This window comes from Trichechus manatus, unplaced genomic scaffold, assembly GCF_000243295.1.
Source record: "Trichechus manatus latirostris isolate Lorelei unplaced genomic scaffold, TriManLat1.0 scaffold00087, whole genome shotgun sequence".
Classification (NCBI taxonomy): Eukaryota; Metazoa; Chordata; class Mammalia; order Sirenia; family Trichechidae; genus Trichechus; species Trichechus manatus.
Window position 1 is genome coordinate 9,975,529 of NW_004444023.1, and position 14,449 is coordinate 9,989,977.

The following is a 14,449-nucleotide window of genomic DNA, read 5'->3' on the forward strand; positions in this document are numbered from 1 at the left end:
TGCTTGGACTAGGGCGACAGTAGGGATTTAAATGAATACATGGATTTATGCCTGGAAGGTAGACTCAAAAGAAATGCTGATGAAGTTTGGCTTTTAGAAATGTTCAACTAGGTTGTTTTAGACTAAACTTCCCACTGTAAAAAACTAGAAAAGCTGCACAAAATATTTTTAAAAAGTTTATCCATAGACTTTGGAGAGCTTGCAAGGCAGAGAGAATTTATGGATCCAAGATGCAAAACAGGAAGAAAGCCAAGAGAGGAGAATCCATCATTTGGGGATAGTTTCCTGTTGACAGTTTGCTGATTCTGAAAGTGAAAGCAGCATATGAGAGGAGGAAAAGCTAAATGGAACTTTTGGCAGTCTCCCTACCCTGGGGAACAAAAAATTGAAATTATGGACATCAAGGTAGAAGGATCCACTATAGGTGAAGCACCCATAAGCTCCCCAAGATTTTGGTTGGGATCCTAAAATGACCAAGTACTGGGATAAAGCTAAACTGTATATACATAAGATTTCATCAGGCAGAAACTCAATTTTTAATTAAGGTGACCTGTTCCTACACTAGCTACCTATCAGAAGCAAAAATAAATCCTCCCTGGAATAAGATAATAATATCTAGAGTGGTAAATCATCCTCCCCCAAAATTTCACACATAATTTTTGGCACATAATCAAAAACAATAAGGCATATATGAATTCAAGATATGACCAAATAACCTAGAGAGAGAAAAATATAATATGAACAGACTTATTGGGGAACTAAATATTGAATTTTAAATAACTGTAATTACTATGTACAAGCAAATAAAAGACAAGATGGAGAATTTCAACAAAGAACTAGAAAATATAAAATCAAACAAAAATTCAAGAATTAAAAAATATAGTTACTGAAATTAGGAACTCAACAAACAAGGTTAACAGCAAATTGAACTTAGCTGAAGAAACAAAAAGTGAACTGAAACATAGATTAGAAGACAATGTTTAGACAGGGGAACAGAGAGACCAAAGAACGAAAGCTAAGAAAAGGTCATAGGAGATGTAAGGGACAAGGTGAAAAGGTCTAATGTATGTACAATTGTAGTTCCATAAGGGGACAGGAGAGAGAAGGAAAGAGAGAGGCAGAAGCAATATTTGAAGAGTTAATGGCCAGAGGCAGGGCCAAGATGGTGGGGTAGTCAGATGTTTCCGGTGGTCACTCTTACAACAAAGACATGAAAAAAACAAGTGAATCGATTATATGTTCAGGAGCCCTGAACAACAAAGGCAAAGTTGAGGAATTGGACTAAGTGGCAGGGGGAGGGAGAGATGGTTCAGAAGCAGCAAGGAGATGCCAGACCTGACCCAGCAGGACCCAGAGCCCTTCAAGCCAAATCAGCTCTTGGTGCACTGTGAGGCAAGCAGCAGTGCTTGGGAGGTGTTTTCCACATCGGGAGAGACTCAGTGGCAGAGAGTCTACTTGGCCAACCAAAACCAGTGAGAAGAAGCCCTTGATCAGTGAAAGATAGTACTTTTGTCTGGCCTACTGCATGGATCAAAAACCCCCATCTTCAGGAAAAACCTCTCTCCCATTTACTTCCTCACTCCCTGCTCTGCACTGGTTCCCAGACTGGCTTCAGTGGTTTCCGAGTCCCATGGTCTGGAAGTAGGACCCGTCACGTGCCCTGAGCCATTCTCCCAGGCTTGGAGAGTGAACAAGTTAACAAACAGGGGTAAAAAAATCTGCCAGCTCCCCTAAGCCAGGAACTCAGGGTAGACACAGCTCCTTTGCCTAGGCACAGGCATTAGGGGTCCATGGACTTTGAGTGCCTTTCCCCCTGTAAAGACACGTGTGGGCCCATTTCAACAGCATAGGCCCTCATTACCACAGTACAACAGGGTATTTACCTGAAGTCTAACTTCAACTGTTTCAGCTATGAAGTGGCAGGTACGTCACATTTGACACTGCTCTGCCCATTAAGCAGGGTCTTCACCTACCCACATCAGGAGACTGAGGACTGGTGGCTACACCCACGCCACTTAGCCACCTGTGACAGAGGCCCAAGAATAAGTGGTGCCCCTCAGTCCTTAGAGCCAACAGCACTGGGTGCTCATAGTCCGGCTGCAAATCCCACCCACCTACGCACTATAGGGAACAGTGACACACTTTCCTCCTGGACACTCGGGGGCGGCTGTCAGCCCCCTGCCTTGCTCAGCATGTGACCCCCTGCTGCAGCCGAATGCCTGTGCCTACACCAATCACCCATGCCTGTCTAGGACTGTAGGTGAGAGCCTGCACCACACACTTGGTGGCTGACTACCTGGACACCTGAGCTGAATCCATACAGGAGGAGTGGGCAGACTCCTGGGCTCACATACTTAGTGGCAGTTCTGACCACCTGGTGGCCAGATGTTGGAGCTTCAGGGGCACCAGTGATTGGGCTAGCTCACACGAGCAGCATATTTGGGCATATCAAAACAAAACAAAACAAGAAACTAGGATACAATAATCAAACATAAAATAAACAAATATAATTATTGATGTCTCAGAGACAACAGTCAATATCAAATCACATAAAGAGGCAGACCATGATGGCTTCAGCAAGCTCCCAAAATAAAGAATTAAGAAATTTTCTGGAGGAAGAGAACTTCTTGGAATTACTGGAGGCAGAATACAAAAGATTAATATACAGAACTCTTCAAGAGATCAGAAAGGAAATGATCCAAAATGCACACCAAGCAATAGAGGAACTTAAGAAGACTAGAGAACAGCATAATGACAAATTTGACAGGCTGCAAGAATCCATAGAGAGACAGCAATCAGAAATCCAGAAAACTGATGATAAAATTTCAGAATTAGACAACTCAATAGAAAGTCATAGGAGCAGAATTGAGGCAGTAGATGTCAGAATTAGTGAGACTGAAGATAAAGCACTTGACACCAATTTATTTGAGGAAAAATCAGATAAAAGGATTTTAAAAAATAAAGAAACACTAAGAATTATGGGAGACTCTACCAAGAGGAATAACCTACAAGTAACGAGTACCAGAACGGGGCGGGGGTGGGGGGCGAGACGGAAAATACAGAGACAGTTGTTGAAGATTTGTTGGGAGAAACCTTCCCTGATATCATGAAATATGAGAGGATATCTATCCAAGATGCTCAATCGAAACCCACACAAGGTAGATCTCAAAAGAAAGTCACCTCGAGGAGGTGAAAGACCAAGGATCACCCAGCCCCACACTTTTTCTACTTGATGTTGTTAGTTGCTACGGACTCATGGGACCTCATACACAACTGAAGGAAAGATGGCACCATTGCTGGGATCAGTTGCAAATTGGAACACTGTGATCCATGGGGTTTCCAGTGGCTGATTTTCAGAATTAGGTTGCCAGGCCTTTCTTCCTAGTTCATCTTAGTCTGGAAGCTCTGCTAAAGACTCTTCAGCATCGTAGCAACATGCAAGCCTCCACTGACACAGGGGCAGTAGCTGCGCATGAGGTACATTGGCCGAGCCTTAAACCCAGATCTCCAAAATGAAAGAGGCAAATTCTCACACTGAACCACCACTGCCCCCAGCTCTTTCTATTTACTGAGTCCTAATTCTCTGAGAATCAGGAGCAGACACCAGAGGACCAGGAAGGTTTGGGGCTGGAAGGATTTTACGTGTGTCCTGGGCCACTGGGGAGAAATTATGTTCTGAATTGAAGGACATTTTTTCATTCAATAAATTCTTTTTTTTTTTTTTAATAAACTTTATTTTTTATAGCAATTTTAGGAGCCCTGGTGGCACAATGGCTAAGTGTTCGTCTACTAACCAAAAGTTTGGGCAGTTGAATCTGTCCAGTGGCTCTGCGGGAGAAAGACCCAATAATCTGCTTCCATAAAGATTACAGCCTAGAAAACCTTATGGGGCAGTTCTACTCTGTCACGTGGAGTCACTATGAGTTGGAATCGACTCAACAGCACCCAACAACAGTACCCAAAAACCACTGCTGTTGAGTCAATTCCTACTCGTAATGACCGTATAGGATAGAGTAGAACTGCCCGTAGCATTTCCAAAGGTGTAAATCTTTACAGAAGCAGATTGCCATATCTTTCTCCCCAAGAGTGGCTGGTGGGTTTGAACCACCCACCTGTTGGTTAGCAGCCAAGTACATAACCACTGTGCCACCAGGGCTCCTTCAAAGACAATAGATTTACATAAAAACTGTGCAGAAATTTCAGAGAGTTTCTATATACCTCCTTTACCTACTGCACGGTTTCTCCTATTATTTGCATCTTGCTTTCCTGAGGTTAAGAGCTCAGCTGCTAACCAAAAGGTCAGCAGTTCAAATCCACCAGCCGCTCCTTACAAACCCTATGGGATAGTTCTAATCTGTCCTATAGGGTTGTTATGAGTCAGAATCAACTCGATGGCAATGAGTTTGGTTTGTTTTTTTATTCCTGTGGTACATTTGTTACAATGGATGAACCAATATTGATACATTATTATTAAAGTCCATAGTTGACATTAGGGCCCTCTCTTTGTGTTGTAAGGTCCTATGGGTTTTGATAAATGCATAATGTCATGTATCTACCTCTACAGTATCATGCAGAATAGTTTCACTGACCATTAAAAATGCCTTGTCGTCCACCTAGTCATTTCTCTCCCTCCCCCTGGCCCTCTGGTTACCACTGATCTTTTCACTCTCTCTATTGTTTTGCCTTTTCCAGAAAGTTATATAGTTGGTGTCTTAGGTTTCTAGAGCTGCCAGACAAAGTACCACAAATTGGGTAGTTTATAAGAATAGAAATTTATTGTTTCACAGTTCCACAGCCTGCTGTATTAGTTTCCTGTTGCTGCAATAACAAATACCACAAACTTAGTGGCTGAAAGTAACACATATTTATTCTGTTACAGTTCTGGAAGCCAGAGGTGTGAAATGCACCAACAAACATGTGCAAAAAATGCTTTGTTACATATAGGAAAAGAAAAGAAGCTAAAAGAAAGAAGAAAAAAAAATAAAACATGTGCCCATCAACAGGAGAAGGAAATAAAAGAACTCAGGCATGGAACAGTTTCTCTCTCAGAGTCCACAGAAGGAGTCAACACAATATGACTGACACCCAAATCTTGGACTCCCAGCCTCCAGAACTGTGAGATAATGAATTTCTGCTCTTTAGAGCCATCCAGTTTGTGGTACAGTCATCTCTTGATATCCGAGGGGCATTGGTTCCAGGACCGCCCACAGATAACAAAATCCAAAGATGCTCAAGTCCCTTATATAAAACGGCATAGTATTCGCATATAACCTGCACACATCCTCCATATACTTTAAATCATCTCTAGATTACTTAAGGTAGCTTATACAATGTAAATGCTATGTAAATAGTTTTTATACTGCATTGTTTAGGGAATAATGATAAGAAAAAAAAGTCTGTACATGTTCAGTACAGACAGAACCATCATAGGCCTAACTACATAGTACACATCAGCAACCACATAACATTTTCTTTCTTTCAATGCTTAAACCACAGAGTGCTGGAGAGAGACTGAGGATCTGTGAAACGGAGGGAGGCTACAGCAGGGTATGCCTACACATCATTTCATTCATGTGGATTCCGCATGGGGCTTGGCGTGTGGCAAATTTAAGTTTTGGTTTTTGGAAATTTTCTTCCAAATATTTTTGTTCTGTGGTTAGTTGAATCCACCAATGTGGAACCTGCAGATAGGAGAGTTGACTGTTATGGCAGCCCAAGGAAACTAAGTATTGGTTAAACTAAAATATCGTGGAATCTAAGAAAAAGTCAGAGAATCAAGCTCTGAAAATGGGCAAGAACCAAAGGAGGAGAGGAAGAAGATGAAGAGCCAGGCATACGATTGTAGTAGCCTGATTACATAGAAAGGTACCATCAGCTTTTGTATGTAGCATCACTCCCTGCATCTTTGCCTTTACTCCCTCAAGATGAAAAGGCTCCTGATGGGTTGTGCCTAGTACTCAAGTCCATTTTCAATCCCCAAATAGTGGGAAAAGTAAGTATCATGGGTTCCATAGAAGGAGGCAGAACCAGGCTTTCCACCAAGACTCAGATGATGGGAACTTCTCTCCAAATAGGAAGAGGGTCATATGCCAGGAGCCAAAAACGGCAAATGTGTTCTGCACCACCATGCAACCAATCAAGGTATTTCCTTAAATAAAACCTCTCTTCCCACACACTTTCTTCCACGTGCTCAAATTTTTTTGTAACAAAAAGAGACTGACAAATCCAATGGGAGACAAATTGTCATAGGTTGAGTTTTTCTCCAACACTGTATTACGAACATTTTCAAATATACTGAAGAGTAGAAAGAATTTTATTGTGAATAACCATATGTGCACCACCTAGATTCTACCATTAACATCCATCAATCCATTTGACATTTTTTTGTGCATTTCAAGTAAATTCACTCTCCACCCTGAATAATTCAGCAAGCTTACCATTACCTGGAGTTCAATATTTGTTTAGAGTTCTTTTCTTTTTCTTTCTTTCTTTTTTTTGTGGAAAAACTTTTATATAACTTTAGTTGATAGTTTTTCTTTTTTGTTTGAGGAGTATTTTTTAAAATTATGGTAAATATATACATAGCAAAACATGTGACTTTTCAACAATCTTCATAGGTACAGTTCGGTGACATTAATCATGTTCCTCATGTTGTTCAACCATCACCTTTATCCATCCACAAATTCTACCATCATCTTTAACAGAAGCTCAGCGTCCTCTAAGCATTGAGTACCTCTTTCCCCCTCCCTCCTGCCCACCCCTGGTCACCACTAACAAACTTTAGTCTGTATACACTTGCCTATTTTAGATAGTTCATATAAGTGGGATCATACAATATGTGTCTGTGATGGTTAAGATTCTGTGCCATCTTGGCTGGGCCAAGATTCTCAGTGTTTATATGTGATTACTCCCATGATTGAGTATGCTGTGAGTAGCCAATCAATTGAAAGGGAATGTCCTTGGGAGTGTGGCCTGCATGCAAATGTAAGCAGACATTCTGGCTTTTTGCTCACTCTGGTTGCTGCGGCTGCCTCCTGTTCATCTGACCTCCAGTTCTTGGAACTTGGGCTAGCAGCTCATCTGCCCATCTTGGGATTTGTCAATCTTCACAGCCTGTGAGTGGAGCCCCACTTTCCAACCTGCTGATCTTGAGTTTGCCAGCCCCTGCGGCTATGTGAATCAGGAGAAGCCTTGAGGTCTTGCCTGCCAATCTTGGGATTCACTGATATTCACAGCCTGTGAGCAAGACCCCTGCTTTCCATGGCCCCTGGATTCTCTATCAGCCCAGAACTAAAACAATTTCTGAGGCCAACTCTTCAGACAGGGATTGGACAGGACTGTGGGACATAAAGTGATACTTGAGGAGTGTGCCTCTTAGCTCAAGTAGATACAAGAGACTAAACGAACAGCTTCTGTCCAGAGGTGAGATGGGAAGGCAGAGAGGATTAGGAGCTTGTTAAATGGACATGGGGAATCGGAGGTGGAAAGTAGGAGTGTGCTGTCAGAGTATGGGGAGAGCAATTAGAGTCACATAACAATGTATGTATAAATTTTTGTATGGGAAAAGATAAAAATTAAAATTAAAAAACAGCCCTGCTTTCCGACCTACTGATCTTGGGTTCACCAGCCCCTGCAGCTACAGGAATTGGGAGAAGCCTCTATCTTAATCCATCGATTTGGGACATTCCAGCCTCTACAGTCGCGTGAGCTGTTTCTTTGATATAAATCTCTCTCTGTATATATTTGTACGCTTTACTGGTTTTGCTTCTCTAGAGAATCCAGCCTAAGACAGTGAGTGCCCTTTTCTGACTGACCTATTTCACTCAGTATAAGGTTTTCAAGGTTCACCATGCTGTAACATGTATCAGGACTTCATTTCTGTTTATGGCTGAGTAGTATTCCTTTTTTTTTTTTTTTCTTTTGAGGTAAATTTTACATACAGTCAAATGCACAAATCTTATATATACCATTAGCTGCATTTTGGCAATCGTAATTGCATGACAATTGTATACTCCTATTAAGTTAGCCAATAAGCAACATTATGATAAACAGAGAATATTGAAGTTGTCAAGGATTTCATTTTGCTTGGATCCACAATAAATGCCATGGAGGCAGCAGTCAAGAAATCAAATGGCACATTGCATTGGGCAAATCTGCTGCAAAAGACCTCTTTAAAGTGTTTAAAAGCAAAGGTGACACTTTAAGGACTAAGGCGCGTCTGACCCAAGCCTTGGTATTTTCAATCTCCGCATATGCATGTGAAAGCTGAACAATGAATAAGGAAGACACAAGAACTGATGCCTTTGAATTATGGTGTTGGCAGAGAAAATTGAATATACCATGAACTGCCAGAAGAATGAGCAAATCTTTCTTGGAATAAGTACAGTTAGAATGCTCCTTAGAAGCAAGCATGGCGAGACTTCATCTCACATCCTTTGGGGATGCTATCAGGAGGGACCAGTCCCTGGAGAAGGATATCATGCCTGGCAAAGTAGAGAGTCAGCTAAAAAGAGGAAGACCTTCAGTGAGATGGATTGACACAGCAGCTGCAACAACAGGTTCAAGCATGACAACAATTGTGAGAATGACGCGGAACCGGGCAATGTTTCGTTCTGTTGTACATAGGGTCATTGAGTTGGAACCAACCCGACAGCATCTAACAACACCAACAGCATCAAGATATAGGAAAGAGCCCTGGTGGTGCAGTGGTTAAGCGCTCAGCTGCTAACCAAAAGGACAGTGGTTTGAACCTACTGGCAGCTCCGCAGGAGAAAGATATGCTAGCATGCTTCCATAAAGATTAAAAAACCAACCAAATCCGTTGCCATGGAGTCTATTCCAACTCATAGTGACCCTATAGGACAGAGTAGAACTGCCCCATAGGGTTTCCAAGGAGCGGCTGGTGGATTTGAACTGCAGACCTTTTGGTTAGCAGCCAAACACTTAACCACTGCACCTCCAGGGCTCCTTCTGTAAAGATGATAACCTTGGAAACCCCAGAGTTGTACTCTGTCCTATAAAATCACTATGAGTTGAAATCAGCTCGACAGAATGGGTTTTGTTTTGGTATCAAGATATAGAACATAACCATTGCCCAGAAAGTGACATTATGTACCTTCCCCATCAAAATCTGCCCTCACTCCCCTAGAATCAACAACTGTTCTTTTTTTCCACCATAGATTAATTTTGCCTCTTCTGGAACATCATAGAAATGGAATCATACAGTCTGAACTCTTGTTTCTGGCTTTTTCCACTCAGCATGTTTCCCAGATTTACCCATATTGTTGTGTGCATCAATAGTTCATTCCTTCTTATTGCTGAGTAGGATTCCATTGTGTAGAGATACTACAGTGTGTTAATCCATTCTTCTGTTGATGGACACTCAGGTTGTTTCCAGTTTGATACTATCCTAACAAAGCTGCCATGAACATTTGTGTGCAAGTCTTTGTGTGACACATGTTTTCACTATTTCTTGGGTAAACACCTAGGAGTGGAGTTGCTGGTTCTTTAGGCCAAATCCCTTCCTCCACCCCACATCATCTCTACTTTTGCCACTTCTACATATCTAAGCTTTTAAGCAAGGTTTCCTATGAAGCATGGATTCTGCGACACCCCCTGCTTCCCCCACACACGCTCACACAAAAGAGAAAAGCCAAACCTGTTGCCGTCGAGTCGATTCCTACCCATAGTGACCCTATAGGATAAAATAGAACTGCCCCATAGGGTTTCCTAGGCTGTAGTCTGCAGAAGCAGACTGCCACATCTTTCTCCCTTGGAGCGACTAGTAGGTTCCAAGTACTGACCTTTTGATTAGCAGCTGAGCGCTTAACCACTGTGCCACCAGAGCTCCTTACACAAAAGGGAATGAGTATGAAATTGAGAGCCAAAGAAATAAAAAAGAGTAAAGAATGATAGAAAATAGAAGTTTAAATTTCTGAAAACTCTTTTGGCTGCCATCCCAGGTAAGGCACACTTGTTGAGCATTGCTCAGAGGAGATTCTAGGAGTCTATAGCCCTGGTGGAAACCCTGGTGGCATAGTGGTTATAAAGCTGTGGCTGCTAACCAAAAGGTCGGCAGTTCTAATCCACCAGGCACTCCTTGGAAACCCTATGGGGAGGTTCTATTGTGTCCTACAGGGTTGCTGTAGTGTCACTATAAGTCGGAATCGACTTGACGACAAAGGGGTTTGTTGTCACACGTGACCATTCTTCCTGTCTCGCCACATCTTTTCTCTTCTTTCTATAAGGATGCCACTCAGATTTCATTAGGACCCACTCTACCCCAGTAAGGAGTTCCTGGGGGCACAAATGGTTAAGCACTCTACTACTAGCCAAAAGGTTGGCAGTTCGAACACACCCAGAGGCACCTAGGAGGAAAGGCCTGGCAATCTGCTTTGAAAAGTTTCAGGCTTTGAAAACCCTGTGAAACACAGTTTAACTCTGCACACATGGGGTCACCATGACTTGGAATGGACTCAACAGCAACTAACAACAACTACTCCAGTATGACTTCATGTTAACTTAATTGATAACACCCAGGGAATTACTGCGAATATTTAGTGAATAGACACCATTCACGGATATGGAATTGTGAATAAGGAGGGTCCAGGAAGCAGACAGCAAACAAGCACACTCTAATTGGGTAATTTGTGGAGATTTTAGTGAAGGGGTGTGTCTTAGTTACCTAGCGCTGCTGTAACACAAACATCACAAGTGGGTGGCTTTAAAGAACAGAAATTTATTTTCTCACAGTTCTGAAGGGTAGAAGTCCAAATGAGGGTTTCTGCCATATTGATTTCTTCCTCGCTGGTAGCCTTGGGCATGCCTTGATTCGTTTGTTCCCTTGGATTGTAGACAGTTCTCACATTGTGTTTTCTTCCCCTGTATATGTGTACCATGTGTGTCTATTCTGCTCTTTTTATAACTCGGAAATGAGTAGGTTTAGGACCCACCCTGCACTGGTATAGCCTCATTAACATAACAAAAGAAAACCCCTTTTTCCAACCAGGGTCACATCCACAGGTACAAGGGCCAAAAATTCAACACATATTGGGGGCGTGGGGGAGGCACCATTCAATCCATAACAGGATCATTTACAAAAATGTGGGCAAGGTACAGGGAAATCACAAGAGGTGGTTTCCTGGGCTGCCAGTGGTGGTTGTCATTGGCACCCCTGGGCCTGAAAGGACAAGGGAAGAGAGTGTTTACTGGTTGGATGGAGAGTGTAATGATGAAAGCTGTCTTCAAAATGTCCCTGGTGGTGCAAACAGTTTGCGCTAAGATGGTAACAAAAAGGTTGATGGTTCTAACCCACCCAGTAGCACTGTCTCAGTCATCAGAGATAGCAGGAGTGGATGGCTTTAACAAAGAGTTGAGTTTATTCTCTCACAGTCCAGTAGGCTAGAAGTCCAAATTCACAGCAACAGCTCCAGGGGAAGGCTTTCTCTCTCTGTCGGCTCTGGAGGAAGGTCTGTGTCATCGATCTTTTCTTGAACTGGGAGATTCTCTGAACAGGAACCTCAGGTCCAAAGGACACGCACTGCTTCTTGATGGTATGAGGTTCCCATGTGTCTCTGCTCGCTTCTCTCTTTTATATCTCAAAAGAGATTAGATTAAGACAATATCTAATCTTGTCGACGTCATCAGTATAACCTTATCATAGTGACAGAGTTTACAACACTTAAGGAGATCACATATAACCACATCATAGTGATAGAGTTTACAACACATAAGGAAATCACATCATATTACACAATCATACAATACTGGGAATCATGACCTAGTCAAGTTGACAGACACTTTTGGGGGACACAATTCAATCCACGACAAGCACCACGGAAGAAAGGCCTGGTGGTCTGCTTTGGTGAAGTTTACAGCCAAGAAAATCCTATGGAGCGCTTCTCCTCTGTAACACATGGGGTCTCTCCTAAGTCACAAATCAACAAAAAAAGGCAGAGTCAACCCAAGGAAACCCACAAGGAGTGAGCTATGTAAATACATTCTTGACTTTACCCTCCTCCCCACTCCACCCTCCTGCTGGGGGTCCCATTGGCTGAACACCATTGAAAACCAGAAGGCAAGGGAGCCCCTTGATGGTGTCTCTACAGAGCAGCCTCCCAGGATATGACCTTATTAACTGTTAACATCTGGGAAGAAAAACCCTAGTTCTCCAAACAAGGTCACATTCACAGGTACAGGGGTTAGGACTTTGTCTTAATTATCAAGTGCTGCTATAACAGAAATACCACAAGTGGGTGGCTTTAGCAAACAGAAGTTTATTTTCTCATAGTTTAGGAGGATAGAAATCCAAATTCAGGGCACTAGAGGAAGGCTCTCTCTCTGTTGGCACTGGGTGAAATTCCTTGTCTCTTTTCAGCTTCTGCTTCTTGGTTCCTTGGAGATCTCATTTAGCATAGTAACTACTTCCTCGTCTCTGCTTGCTTCTTCACTGGCTTAATCTGCTCTTTTATATCTCAAAAGAGATGGACTTAAAATGCACCCTACACTAATACCGTCTCCTCACTTATGGACTATTTTGTTATTTGACATTTCACATTTACGACAATAGTAAAAAATCTACTATCCAACTACTTTGCATATTAATGACGTACATCTGGCATTAATGAAAGCCGAGGTGTGAGGAAAGAGTAATGCTGGCTGTGATGGTTGAGGTTATGTGTCAACTTGGCTGGGTCATGATTCTCAGTGGTTTGGTAGTTACGTAATGATGTAATCTGGTAGTCATGTAACGATGTAATCTGGTAGTTCTGTAATGATGTAGTCATCCTCCATTTTGCGATCTGATGTGGTCATCCTCCATTTTCACATAGCACCAATTTTGCATAATGACTTGATCTTTGGAACCTAATCGTGTCGATAAGTGAGGAGAGGGTGTACGAACACAGTAACATAACAAAGAAAAACCTATTCCCAAATGAGATTATAACCACAGGTATAGGGGTTAGGATTTACAACATATATTTTGGGAGGACACAATTCAATCCATAACTTCAACATATCATTTTTGGGGAAAACAATTAATCCATAGCACAGTGCTACCTGAACTCCTCTCTACATTGTACTTCTCACTGACATGGGTGAAGTGTCCTCTTGTAGTCCTGCCATGATCCCTCTAGTTCCTGCTCTCCCAGGATATACCCCCGGAGACCTTTATCCCCTCAGGCAGCCTTCTGAGGTGTGCTCTTTCCAAGACAGCTTCCTGGGTGTTAAGCTCGGGCTGCTGCTTCTATGTGCTCTCTCGCCAACAAGGGCAGCTCCAGCTAGCTGTTCGCCCTTAGATTTCTTCCCATACACCTATGTCCTCTTCTCACACCATGCTGCATTGCAATCCCATGTAGACACCAAGACCTTGGACAGTAATCGACTGGCCAGGGAGTGAAATGCTTACCTCCCTTTCTTTTCTTTTTTTTAATTTTGGTGAAAATATACACATCAAAACATTCACCAGCACAACTCCCACATTTACACTTTGGTGACATTGATTACATTTTTCATGTTGTGTCGCCACTACCACTATCCTTTTCTAAATCATTCTACCACCATTAACATAAACTTCCCTACCTCAAAAAAAAACAAAACCAAAGAAACACTCATTGCCGTCGAATCGATTCCGACTCATAGCGACCCCATAGGACAGAGTAGAACTGCCCCTTAGAGCTTCCAAGGCTGTAAGCTTTACGGGAGCAGATGCCACATCTTTCTCCCATGGAGAGGCTGCTGAGTTTGAACCTCTGAGCTTTCAGTTAGCAGTTAGCAGATGAGCATTTAACCACTGCGCCACCAGAGCTGCTTAATCATGGCAATAGCTGTCATTTATTGCGGGCCTACCATGTGTTAGGCACACAGCTAAGCAGTCGGCAAACACTCTCTCCTCAAACCCTCACAACCATCCTGCTAAACCAGACAGCATCTGAGAGTTTAACTCACGAGAAGCATACATTGAGCCCTTAGCCAGAACCTGCCTTCTGCCAGGAGAAGCTAGTCAGGAAGGCTTCCTAGAGGAGGAGGCATTGCTGCCTCTCTCTCTGGCTTCCCTCCCACGTCTCTAGCTGCTCCTTCTCAGCCTTTTTGTGGGCTCCTCTCCCTCCGCCTGCCCCTTTCACGCCAGTGTTGCTCAGTGTCTGGCTAGACCAGAGCTTGCAAACCAGCCAGATCCAACCCACAGATAGGTTTTATTTGGCCCACACAGTATTTTCTTTTATTTGAATTAGTTTTAACACTTAAAAGCTGAGGGATTTTGCTTTTTAAAATATACAGATTTCTGTCTTCTCTTGGAAAATTAGAACATCTGGCCATGCTGGGTCCCTCGTCACATATGGTGAGCATTGGCTAGAGCTAAATAGCAACCGCCATGTGTTCTCAGCCATCCACTCTTCTCTTCTGCCCCACCAGAAGGTTCTCATCCGCCCCAAGTCCTGAATTAACACCC